The sequence below is a fragment of the Dunckerocampus dactyliophorus genome, chromosome 7 (genome assembly GCF_027744805.1).
Source record: "Dunckerocampus dactyliophorus isolate RoL2022-P2 chromosome 7, RoL_Ddac_1.1, whole genome shotgun sequence".
NCBI classification, from domain to species: domain Eukaryota; kingdom Metazoa; phylum Chordata; class Actinopteri; order Syngnathiformes; family Syngnathidae; genus Dunckerocampus; species Dunckerocampus dactyliophorus.
In genome coordinates, this window is record NC_072825.1 from 30,208,295 (window position 1) to 30,221,857 (window position 13,563).

General features: G+C 41.0%; 1 protein-coding gene across 1 annotated transcript in view; it reads left to right on the forward strand.

The window, feature by feature from the left end:
• Window positions 1–996: 996 nt before the first annotated feature.
• LOC129185000 (ceramide synthase 2-like) overlaps window positions 997–13,563 on the forward strand; it is a 38,181-nt gene continuing 25,614 nt past the window's right edge. Inside the window, exon 1 of the mRNA XM_054781614.1 lies at window positions 997–1,535. The gene's annotated coding sequence lies outside the window, so the exon portion shown is untranslated. The remainder of the gene's footprint in view (window positions 1,536–13,563) is intronic.

Here is a 13,563-nt window from a genome sequence, read left to right on the forward strand (position 1 = left end):
ATCTTTAACCCTTCAACCTGGGATGTCCAATGTGCGGCCAGGGGGCCCTTTGGGGCACGCGGCTGCGTCTTCATTGGCCTGCGGCACATTCTAAAAATAGAATTTAACAAGAAAACTGAATGAAAATACACAGCAACCGCAAAAATGGAAAAAAAACAGCAGTGATTTTACAAGAATAAAGTCAAAATATTAAGAGAAAAAAAGTGCAATCTAACGAGAAAATGTCCCAATTTTACAGAAATAATGTAAATAAATAAATAATGCCATATTATGAGGAAAAATAACGTCATTTTAGTAGCATAGAGTTGAAATATTAAAGAAAAAAGATGGGAAGGGGGGGGCAATAGGTCCTTTAAAACAACAGAATCGTTCCTGTCTTATAGAGGATCTTTGACTGGCATTTTTTTTGCAGTAGGTCCTTAAAAACAGCAGAACACTCTTGCCATGTTGAGGACCTTTGACTAGCATTTTGGGTTGTTTTTTTTGCATAGGTCCTTAAAATAGTGGAAACACTCTTGTCATGTAGAGGATCTTTGACTACCATTTTTTTTTTTTGCACTAGGCCCTTAAAAACAGCAGAATCACTCTTGTCGTATAGAGGATCTTTGACCAGCATTTTTTTTTTTGCAGTAGGTCCTTAAAAATAGCAGAACATTCCAGTCATGCAGAGGTTCTTCGACTAGCATTTTTGTTGTTTTTTTGTGCAGTAGGTCCTTCAAATAGTGGAGACACTCCCTTCATCTTTGACTACCTTTTGTTTTTTTGCACTAGGTCCTTAAAAACAGCAGAATCGCTCTTGTCGTGTAGAGGATCTTTGACTAGCATTTTTAGGTCCTTAAAAAAGAACAGAACCATTCTAGAACAGATGATAACAATTTTTATTGCAAATTAAATGACGCATCTGCACACATCTGCATACAGCGACTAGTGGAGGGGGGTTCTTAAGTGTTGGTTCACCATGCGGAACAAAACGCGGATGTGTGTGGGGTGTCAGATGCTCTCTCGCGGGTAGGACGTCATCCACAACGTCCCTCCCTCTCCGTTATTCCCTCTTCACTCCGCCCCGGCCTGCTTCACGCCCGCCTGCCTGCACTCCTTTCTCTCCACCACCACATTCACCACCTCCAGCCAGCCCGCTCAGCCAGCTTACCCGGACTTCGCCTCCTCTGGCCGGCCACAGACCCCACCGACTCTCGGGATACACGGACGGGGGAGGGGGAGAAAACAGCTCGTTTGGGAGAAGCGACCACCAGTCGCATTGCAGCATCTTGATCACCACCCTTTTCAATCTCACATCGTTGTAGTTTTTCACCTCTTTTTGTATAAATTTGAGGATAAAACAGTGTGAAAAGTTTAGGGTAAAGATGTAAAAAAAAGCCGCTGCTTGGGACACAAGAGTGCTGCCTGGTTAGCAGCAACAGCGAGCTGGACGCCTTCATTCAGGGGCACCGTTAGCTTGTCTGTTCCAGACATTTTTTTTAATCATTTGCCAAGAGAAATTCCACACTTCTCGGCGAAAGAAGAAAAAACACCAAGTAAGTCCTGTTTTTTTTCTTTCTGAAATGACACCATTTGTGTGTTTTTGCGGTCAGTGAGCAGACGACGACGTCATCACGCACCAGAGAGTCATTTCATTAGCTCCAAAAATAACGGGCCCCTTTTCGCTTAAACTTAAAAAAAGGTTTAATGTGTAGTGGGTAAAATGATGACATTTACTCTATTTACAACACACTTCGGGGTGTTTTTTCCCTTGTGTTTTCGTACGAAACGTCGCTGTTAGCATGCCTTGTGTAAAAGTTAGCTAGCATGTTTGTCGTCATGACGCTACACAGCTGGAGCGTGAACAACAACAAAATGTATTTACATATTCAATCAACGATCACATGCATTATTAGTCGCTTAGTCAAGGCTCCCAATAGGCTCATATTTGCAGCTTACGCGGTCGGGTGCTGTGTTAATGTTGTACAGTACATGCTAGCGCCTATATCGTGTATTTAATGACTTGAAATAGATTTACATACGTGCATAAACTAGTCACGTGGTTTTCCTACAACAGCACTAATCTTGTGCTCATGTATACGTTTACCTACAGTGCATGTCATGTGATTTAATGGTGTATCGATCAATGTTACACATAACTGGGATTTATCTACTTCTAACAGATCATGTGTTAATCAAACACAACTTAAGGCCATGATTTGTATCAGTTTTTCATAAGCAGCTCATAAAATATACATTTGTGCATGTATTGGCAGTGCATTTGAAAGGTGAATGGATGAAATGAATAATGAATAACTGTGCCGCTTGTCTGGTTACTTATGCAGCTTTCATAGCAATGCATTTATCCATCCATCCATTTTCTATACCCGCGTGTCCTCAGGAGGGTTAGCGGGGAGCTGGAGCCTATTGGCCTATCTGGTTGCCGGTCAATTACAGGAACAACCACTCAGGACTGCAATCTAACTGTGGTGTTTCAATGTTTAGACCATGTCTAAGAAATTAGAATTCGTGCTACTTTTACAATATGCCGAGGCGCAATAAAAAAAGAAAAAGAGCTTTGGACACGCGTGGCTTACGCAAACAACAATCAGCGCGGCAATCTTATCCCCCAGCATCACCTGAACCTGTCGTCTGTTTGCTGCCTGATTTATCCCCCTATAAATTATTCATCAGGGTCACAATTCAGCGTCAAATGTACTGAAGTTGACTTTGTTTTGATCTTTCTAAAGCACAAGTCCATTAACTTAACACGGGGCTGTGCAAACTTTTGACTGAAAATGATTATACTCAAACAGAGAACCATAATCAGCTACAGTAGGTGTGGGAAACACGTGTCTTGATGTGTCGTAACAGGTGGCCAAATACTGTCTGTCTGTCCCTGTGTTGTGTTTTAAAATGAGCCCAGCTTCGGTCCCGACAGGAATGTAAAAAATGGCGATTATTAGTATGACACTCCAAGGCCTGACCTGAGTTACGGCTAATGAAGCATGCCAGCCTCCTAAACGACTTGACTACAATGTGTGCATTCAGGGATGCACCAGCCTTCCCACTGAGCTGCTGGGCGACAGCACTGACATGCTGGACCCTCGAGAGAAACAATACACTGAGTATTTTGGCCTCCTTCTTACGACTCGCCGTCGTTGTGCTTTGGATCGGGGCGGCGCGGTGGAGCCTCACAGACAGGCGATTGTGGGTTCAAATCTCCGCTTAGAATTATTTGTAGCGCTTGTGTGGGTTTCATTTGTCTACATGTGCCCTGTGATTGACTAAGAGGTCAGCCGGGGTAGGCTCCAGCTCACCTGAGACCCTGACCAGGATAAGAGCTGGAAAATGACTGACATTTAAGAACAAAAGGGCAGTGTGTAGACAGTCAGCGATAGTCTAATTTAACGATAAAGGAAAGTAATGATGTCTCCACAGGTGGCCTTAGGTTTACAACGTTCGATGTTACGATGTTTTGCGGTTCTGAACGTGCTTAATTTTGGCCTGTAAACACGAAACTCACTCGAGAACTAGTCCCAGCGAGTGTGCGCCGCAGCCTGCTGTCAGATGGCCCACAAGGGGTCAGTTGGGAGGTGGCAGATAGGGTCAGATGACCCAGAAGAAGGTTACACTAATAAACCCAACAGGTCCTTCTGAGATGAGTCAATAATCCCAGGTCCTTACCAACAGCAACAAACAAAAGTCGAGGGGAAGCAGCTTTAAAGCAGAGGATTCAGCGTATGAATCGGTTACTCTCAGTCTGTATGTATTAGGGCCGTCTCTGTGAAAGCAAGCCTTAGCTCCCCTCGCACGTGAGGGTGGGCAAACTGCGGCCAAATTCCTTTTTTTAAACCTTAAACATGGAAAGTGTAGCCAGCAACATGACTTGCAGTGCTATTGTGGCACGCTTGAGTCGCCAAAGTAGTCAGATGCAATCTGGAGCTTGTAGAAAAAAAACACATCAACACTCACGATGCACAACGTAACCTATCTACAAACAAATATCTACACGCAATACCCATGCCAAACCCTCCCCCCCTATATATTCCCGCCACAAGGCATGCTGGGTAGCTTGTGGTACTCTCGTGCAAAATATGTTGAGGAGGTCATCAGAGAAGTCAACAAGGAGGAGTAAACATACTCTTGATATCCAATGTTTTATTGTTCATAGCTCATATTGTTGTTGCCGCTGGACTACCCAGCATGCCTTGCGGGCATTTGGAAATAACAGTTTTAAGTTACGTGCTATGTTTAGCGCTTAGTTGTTGATTTATGTGATGCGTTAACTTGCTGTGGACGTGTTGTGTTTCTATTTCGCTGCACTGTGAGCAAGTATGTTGTTCTGCTGGATGTCACCTCTATACTGTATAGATGGCCCCTCTACAAATTTTTTAACCCCCCCCAAAAAAGGTTTACCCACCCCTGCTTTAAACGGAATAGTAAGGCCGGGAGGTGGTGCTTGAAACAGAAGAAGAGTGGTCTTGCACCCCCAGCGTAGCCGATATAATCCAATACAGTCATCACTCGCCATATTGCGGTTTGATTATGGCTCCCTCCTTCTTTTCATTCATTCATTTTCTGTGCCGCGTAACCCTCACTATGCTGGAGCCTGCTGGAGCCTATCCCAACCTATCCCGGCGAGAGGCGGGGTACACCCTGGACTGGTGGCCAGCCAATGGCAGGGCACATACAGACAAACAAGCATCCACACTCACATTCATACCTATGGACTATTTAGAGTCTCCAATTAACCTAACATGCATGTTTTTGGACTGTGGGAGGAAACCGGAGTACCCGGGGAACGCCCACGCACGCACGGGGAGAACATGCAAACTCCACACAGAAATGTGCAATGGAGATTCCAACCCAGATCTTTCAGATCTCCCGCCTGTGACTGTGTGGCCAACATGCTAACCACTAGACCACCCTGCGGCCCATATGGCAGTTTTTCAGAAATTAATTAATGAATAAATGATGGCTGTTTGGTCGACTCTGGTCTATCACGAGTCAAATGTATTGAAATAGAAGTGATATGTAGTATTCAAACATTGAGACATTAGCTTACATGGCTTTACCTGAACACTGCATGAAGCCATGAAGTCAGCCAGGGCATGTCCCACTTGATAGGGTGAAATAAAGTTCTACTCCCATTCTGTGTGGAAGTGCTAAGTTTTTGGCTTCTGAGAGAGATCCTTCCAGACTAGCCTGGGACAATTTTAGATGAAGGTGGAAAGGCCTGAAAGACAACCACAGGGATAAAAGTAAGGAGTTGTTCTCCAAACGAACAGCATTGCTCGTTGGTTTTAAAGACAAAATGTCACATTTAACTCTAGCTAGCCAGCTGCTACCAGAGCGACAGAAGAAAGTGAGAGCCAGGCAAAATGTGCAAACAAAGGTGGTAAAAGATTCGATCGAAACGTGAGCCATCACACACGCTGGCATCAATAGGCTTAGACTGTGACAAGCTGTCGTCAATTGACTCCACCTTTTCCATCCTCATAGTAATAAGGATCAAACTGCGTCTCTTGTCAACAGCCGTACTTTTATCTGGTTGCACGTGCTCGAGTAGAGGAAAAATGTACTCGCGACGTCTCATATTTTAGTTATAAATTTGACCATTTAGTCACAGACTAGAGCCTTGAAATGTACAGTATGTTCATGTTGGAAGAATACAGTATCCATCCATCCATCCATCCATCCATCCATCCATCCATCCATCTTCTTCTGCTTATCCAAGGTGGGGTTGCGGGGGCAGCAGCCTAAGCAGGGAAGCCCAGACTTCCCTCTCCCCGGCCACTTCTTCCAGCTCCTCCCGGTGCATCCCGAGGCGTTCCCAGGGCAGTTGAGAGACATAGTCTCTAGAACGTGTCCTGGGTCTTCCCAGAGGCCCCCTATTGGTCGGATGTGCCCTGAACACCTCCTCAGGGAGGACTCGTGACCAAAGACTTGAGTCTCACCCCACAAAGACTTGAGAGTTGGCTTGGACTCATGACCAAAGACTTGAGACATGACTTGGACTCGTGACCAAAGACTTGAGATATGGCTTGGACTCGTGACGGAAGACCTGAGACTTGACCAAGTCTCACCTCACAAAGACTTGAGACCTGGCTTGGACTCATGACCAAAAACTTGAGACTTGGGTTGGACTCATGACCAAAGACTTGAGACTTGACTTGGACTGGTGACCAAAGACTTGAGACTTGACTTGGACTGGTGACCAAAGACTTGAGACTTGACCAAGTCTCACCCCACAAAGACTTGAGATTGACTTGGACTTGTGACTAAAGACTTCAGACTTGACTGGGACTTGTGACCAAAGACTTGAGACTTGATTTGGACTGGTGACCAAAGACTTGAGACTTGACTTGGACTGGTGACCAAAGACTTGAGACCTGACCAAGTCTCACCCCACAAAGACTTGAGATTGACTTGGACTTGTGACTAAAGACTTCAGACTTGACTGGGACTCGTGACCAAAGACATGATACTTGATTTGGACTGGTGACCAAAGACTTGAGACTTGACTTGGACTGGTGACCAAAGACTTGAGACTTGACCAAGTCTCACCCCACAAAGACTTGAAACTTGGCTTGGACTCGTGACTAAAGACTAGAGAGTGACTTGGATTTGTGGAAAGACTTGTGTTAGGTGGTATGTCATTTCCCCTGAGATCTGGACAAAGTCTGGATTATAATTAGATTTTAGTCATTCAGAATTGGGACTTGTGTCCTTATGTTCGTGCCAATTTGCCATTTTCATGTATCAAACTGGATCCGCTACCTCTCGTGGATGCTCTCCCGCTTTGGTCTTTGGAAAAGTTATTCTCACCAGATGACAAATGCGTGGAAGTTGTGCAGATAAGTCATCTGTCTGATCGTCATGCACGGAATCATTCCTACTCATGCTGTCTCGTGATGTTCCTGGCCTGCTACCACCATAAACATGTTCTTCATTCATTCATTTGGTGGCTGAATGTTTACATTCCTCTTGACGGCACCAGGCTCGGGGCTGGTCTGTTTAGGTTGTTCTGCTGTTACTCCAAACTGGGAGGTTTTAGGATGCAAAAGAACATTTGTGCTTCTAGATTTGAAAGACTCGCATCCTTCAAATGTTTGTAGCGAGGAAGAAGAGAACGAGAGACAACTTCCTGTCTCCCCCCACAGCCAGAGGCATCCCCTCTTTGATTGGACCTTTGAAATGGTCAGAGCGTGGTCATATGATCCCGTGTACCAATGGAATGTGCTCTCAGCGGGGGAGAAAAAGTGCTTCAAAATGCTGATGATCTCAGCACATGAACCGCAATGTCGTCTGTCCTCTTCTTTTGGAAATTCCCTCCGAACGTCGCAAGCACTGCCACAATGAAGGATCGGGTGTTGTTTTTGTTTTGGTTAGATAAGGCCTGCACCTTCTAAAAATACAATCAAACAAGAAAACGGCAGCAAAAATGGAATGGAATTTTACGAGAAGAAGAATGACAAAATATTAGTAGATTAAAGTCATAATATTAAGAAAAAATACCGTATTTGAAATACTAACTCATTCAATCCCAGCTGTTATTCAAAAGAGTACCGTCCATTTTAGACCATTTTCACTGATCTTTCAAGGCACACAGAATATTGTGTTGTATGGTTATATAAACATGGAACCTACCAACAGAAACATTACACTCCCGTCTTTCATCAGGAAAAAAAGTGTGTTTCTACCTTTTTCCCTTCATTAGTAATCAGCAGTAGAACATAGGTAAGTTTCAGGAAAATAGCAGTTCCCAACTAAAAAAGGAGAAAACCAGCTCTTTTTTTAAAAGATACATTTCAAGCATAACTTTCACTTAGACACACATGTGTTTTGCTTTTGTGACAGCTCAAATATCTAAACAACTATACCAACATAAACAACACGAAAAAGGGTTGTTTTACATCAAAATAACAATTTATTTACAAATATAACACCTTGAACTATTTACAGTTCTCACATTTGGAACTGAACTATGTGTGTGTGTGTGTGCACACACACACACACACACACAAAGGATCAGTACCGGATTGGATCGGCAAGGCTATTAAAAAAAATCGGATCCCTACTAATAACATATGTGGGCTGCACGTGTGGCGCACGACACACGTAGGAGTCCGCACCTTCAGCACCCTCCGTGTGTTACTTGCGTTTTTTTTGGCCGTAGCCCGTACGACCGGATGAGACCTCATCTTAACACAAAGCTGAGATGCAGGCTGTTTTTTTTAAACAGCTTATATACATACGTAGCTACGTGAGCACAGGCACAGGTGGTCCTCGCATCCTTTCATTTGTCAGTGGAAAACGTTTGGACACCCTTGGGTTGGATGCACATTTTGAGGATGTGAAAGTAAGCAGTCCAAGCAACACTTGCCTGCATTGTCGTGCCCTCCTACCCTTTGGACCCTTCCTGTTTGTGCTCAGAAGTAATTGACTTATCTGTTTTTGGTTAGATTGCACTTTTTAGCGGTGCCAGACGTTGCGCAAGCGGCATGCTGCTCAGCAGAAGAGACATTGTGCGCTTGAAGAGTTGGCAAAAGAAGTGGGAAAAGTATGTCACCCATCCCGTCTGCCACCTGTGCTGGGGTAGCGGGCGGCGGGGTGGGGGGAGCATGACTAACATGACATGAAGTAAAAAATAGCAGGCAGACTGTACCATACCGTGTTTCATGGACACGGCCAGCTACTGGGGCACGGCTGTATACTCGCTATAGGAAAAGAAAGGTCACGGTTGAACCGTATTTGGTGGGTGTGTGTCTCTGCTGGGACATGGTGAAGGATTTAGGGAGCTAACAGGAGGGGGAGAACCATTTCATCAGTGAGGACAAAAAACACCTTTCCAGCAAAAGTTCAGTTCCATTGGTCACGGTACTTTTATTTTTATTTATTTTTTGCTCTGGTGATACGACGGAGTAGTACGGCCACATTGGAAAAAAAAATCTGAGATTTTGAGAATAAAGTCATACATTTATGAGAAAAAAAGTCTTAAATTTACGTGAATAAAGTCATAAATATACAAAGACTTAAAGGCGTAAATTAGGAGAATAAAGTCGTATATTTCCGAGAATAGAGTCATACATTTATGAGAAAAAAAGTCGTACATTTAGGAGAATAAAGTCATAAATTCATGAGGAAAAAAGTATTACATTTACGCGAATAAAGTCGCAAAGTTACAAGAAAAAATTCAAAAATTGCAAATGTATGACAGTGTTGTACATTTTCAAGAAAAATATAAAAAACATTTAGGAGAATAAAGTCATAAATTGGTGTGAAAAAAAGTTATACATTTACGAGAATAAAGTTGTACATTCATGAGGAAAAAAGTCTTAAATTCACGTGAATAAAGTCGCAAATTTACAAGAAAAAAAGGCACAAATTACGATAATAAAGTCGTAAATTTACACGAAAAAAGTCGTAAATAACGAGAATAAAGTCATAAATTTATGACAATAAAGACATAAATTTGCAAGAAAAAAGTCAGAAATTTATGAGAATAAAGAAAATTGTACATTAAGAGAATAAAGTCATAAATTTATGACAATAAAGACAAATTTGCGAGAAAAAAGTCAGAAATTTATGAGAATAACGTCGTAAAGTTACAAGAAAAAAGTCACTTTATTCTCTTAAATTTACAACGTTATTCTCCAAATCTCTAGATTTTTTTTTCCCCAACGTGGCCCTTTTATTTATATTTATAAATTTACGAGAAAAAAAAATTTGTAAATTGACAAGAATAAAGTCGTAAATTTGTTCGAAAAAAGGCGGAAATTTATGACAGTAAAGTTGTCAATGTATGAAAAAGAAGTCGTACATTTACGAGAAAAAAAGTTGTAAATTTACTAGAATAAAGTTGTAAATTTACAAGAATAAAGTTGTAAATTACGAGAAAAAACTAGTAACTTAATTTATTTATTCTTATGTTTTTCCACGTAAATTTACGACTTTTTTCTTGTAAATTTACAACTTTATTCTTGAAATCTTTAGATTTTTGTTGTTTTTTTTCGATGTGGCCCAAATACTTTGTTGTACATTGTCATTCATTTCCGTTATAATAACCATTTCTTTAAAAAAGGCCTTTAAATTCCCTTCCCACGAACAAGCGTACCGTCCCGCAATACAGGAAACAGGTTTTTACATTCCATTGAAACACGGATACAGTCGTCCCTCGCCACTTCGCGCTTCAACTTTCACGGCTTCACTCTATCACGTTTTTGCTGTTTTGTGGTTGAATGCGGACGATTTTTGGTAAAAAAATATGCACATATGTCTTTCTTTGTCTAATTGAAGTCTTTTCAAGCACAAAAATGGCTAAATGAACTAAAATGCAAATATAAGGCATTCAAAGATGCTGTGAATTAATAAAGAAAATGAGAAAAAACAGTTGTAATTTTAGCAGAAAAACATCAAAATATGAGGAGAAAAAAAGACGTAGTCTTACAAGACAAAAAGTGGCAATTTTTTGAGAATGAACTCGTAATGTTTTGAGGAAAAATAATGTAATTTTAGTAGCGTAGAGTTGAAATATAAAATAAAAAAATATATCTATTTTTTAGTCCTAATATTATGAGATGTGCATGGCTCAGATCAAGGGTACCCAAGTGTTACATTTTGGGTCAAATGTCAAACTGGTGGATAGACCTTGGTAATGTTATAAACACAAACTTCAAACATTGCAAAACACACACCCAACATACCAGAGCTGGAGACATCTTCCATTTCCCATAGCAACCCTCCCAAGTTCACTCTTTCTTCAATGTAATGCACATAAGTCCGTGTCCACTTTATGCTGTTATCTCAGCATAGGTTTGACTTTTGTTAGAAAAGTAACTTATATTTGAGAGAGTAACATAAAGTAAATAAAAACAAGTGACAAATCTAGATCTTGAGTTAAAGCTCTGAAAATATGGCAAAGAAAAATGGACCTTCAGTCGTTACCATGCCATTGTTGTATCAGTAAAAAGACTACAAATCCCATCAGCGTTCTTAAGACTGTAATGACATCAACTTTGACCTATCAACTCCACAATACAAGCTAATCATTGCAGCACTGTGGCAACATGAGCCAGGATTCAGTGAATCAGTGAGTGATCGGTTCTTGAATTATCATGCTAAAGACCTAAAATTATAAGGCCATCTTTGACCTCCCATGAGGGACACGCCGATCACTTCCGGGTTAAATACGGAGCAATTTATCAACGAACACGCTAGAATTTATTTGGTTCGGATAAATGTCAACGACATAATACGACGGATAAAAGTAAGTAAAATCCGACTGGTAATGATGAATAATTTTGCCCACTTCGCGTGTTTTTTACCTACGAGAGGTAAAAACAATGGCTGTCAAAATGAGTTACACTGCTCGATAAACACAACATTTGTAACTCACCCGATGAAAAAAATCATTTCAAAGTGCATAAAGATCTTCTCCAATATATAAAAATGAAAAAATCTTACCTTAGACTTGACAATAGTTGTTAAACCGCCGATTGCTCGTCGAATTGAATGATGCTGCTTGATGCTGCCGAGGTCGTGACTGAACGTACATTACGCTAACACAAAATGGCTGACACGGTGAAACATTCCTCTGCTGAACGCGTATTTGGCAAATAACCGGCGGAAGGACAAGTTTTGTTTGGCCCAAGAAGGCACTTTTTATTTTCTAATTCAATATTTACTAGCAATACACAATTTACGCTGTGAGCTCGAAGTGTACGTACATTACTGGCCTGACACGAAATTTAGGTGTGTTAGACTTTTGTTCAAATAATCTTATTTTACTCTTTTATACACAAACAATCACTTTAGTTGCAGAGTTGAGTAATTATTCCATGAATATATACCATTGTAATCATCATGGGGTTTGTTTTTCCATGGAATTATGCTCTTCAAAATTTTCATCGGCAGGCGGACACAAAGGTAATGTACTTTTCACTCATGATCACACGACCGTTATTTTTTTTTTTTACACTGAGAATATTTGAATAAAACACATTAGAAACCAATTTCAGACATCATTCTTTAATTCTAAGGAGAAATCATGACAAAATTATCACAGAAAATATTGTTAGTTTTACAATAAAAGTAGACATGCTTTACATGTAACATTTCAATGTCCAAATATAGACACTTTTTTACAACATTAATTTATGGTTTGGTGAGCTTCCTCACTCTATAAACGTCAGAGTGATAGGGATAGTACACATTGTTAGAACAGCAATTTCAAATACTCCTCAAGTGAAGTTGAAGACAGCAAAGGGTACCCTTGATCTGAGCCATGCACAGAACCAAACAAAACAAAATTGGAAAATTAGCTTGGGGAAGAAGACATAGCATTATGGGGAATAAAGTCAAAATGTAAAAAGGAGAAATATTTGGATTAAAAAAAAACAGCAGAAAAAATGTGAAAATGAGCAGCAAGTTTACAAGAATAAAGTCAAAATGTTAAGAGAAAAAAGTTGCATTTCAATGGGCAAAAAAGTCCAAATTTGAGGAGAATAATTGACATAAGATTTATTGATGGATAGCCCCTTGAGGCGAACCATCTCGTTTTCAAGGGGGTCCAACATGAAACATTAAAATATACAATCCAATCACAAACAGCATTACCACCCCACCCCACACAAGCCCACAGTGCCCACACAAAGCATCAATAATATGTCACACCGTCACTCATATACAATAAACAATAATATGCCACAAATAGTAACAGCAACAGCAACCACATCACCACCATGAAAGGCAATTACATGATGTTTTAAGAAAACAAAATATAGAATTCTTGAAAATGCAAAATGAATTGGTGATACGTATATTGTTAGGTAAGGTGGTCCAATCCGAGGGAGCTTTACATTTAAAAGCACGTCTGCCAAATTCTTTATTAGTCTTAGGGCCCTGTCACACCTTGACGACTTAGGCAGCGCATGCCTGACGTGATCATTTTGATGGCATACGTTGAACTGCCGACAGTTTTTTTTTTCAATTTTGGGCGTATACATCGCGTATTCATAACGAGGTCGACGTAAACATGACGTATTAGTAACTTATGTAGAACGTTTCTCTAACTTATAGACAACTTATATCAACGAATGCGTAGCGTGTTGCCAGTGTTCACAATTTATGCCCAACGGCCAACGCCTGTCACACCTTGACGATTTAGCCAGCTTATGCCAACGTATGAAAAATTTGGCCAATACGCTGGCGTACGTTGAATAAGTTATGGGTAAGTTTTGTATAAGTTAACAGCACGCAGAAGCACGCCGGCATACGTCGTAGTACGTCGAAGTCGTCCAAAAATTTTGTGCATGCACAAAACTTTTTGACGTATGTCAACGTATGATTCATACATCCCGCATCCGCGGGCAATAAGTTATGCGATCGTTGACGTCCGTTCACATACGTTATTTGTAAGTTACGTACAAGTCGTAATACGTCGACATACCTTGAGACAGAACTGTCTTCTTGGCGAGGGGAGATGGACATGGAGGCTTGCATTTGCAGGTAAGTTTGCAGCTTGACCAGTAGAGGGCACTGTGACACTGGGAATGGAACTAACATTTATTTTTTCTTTTT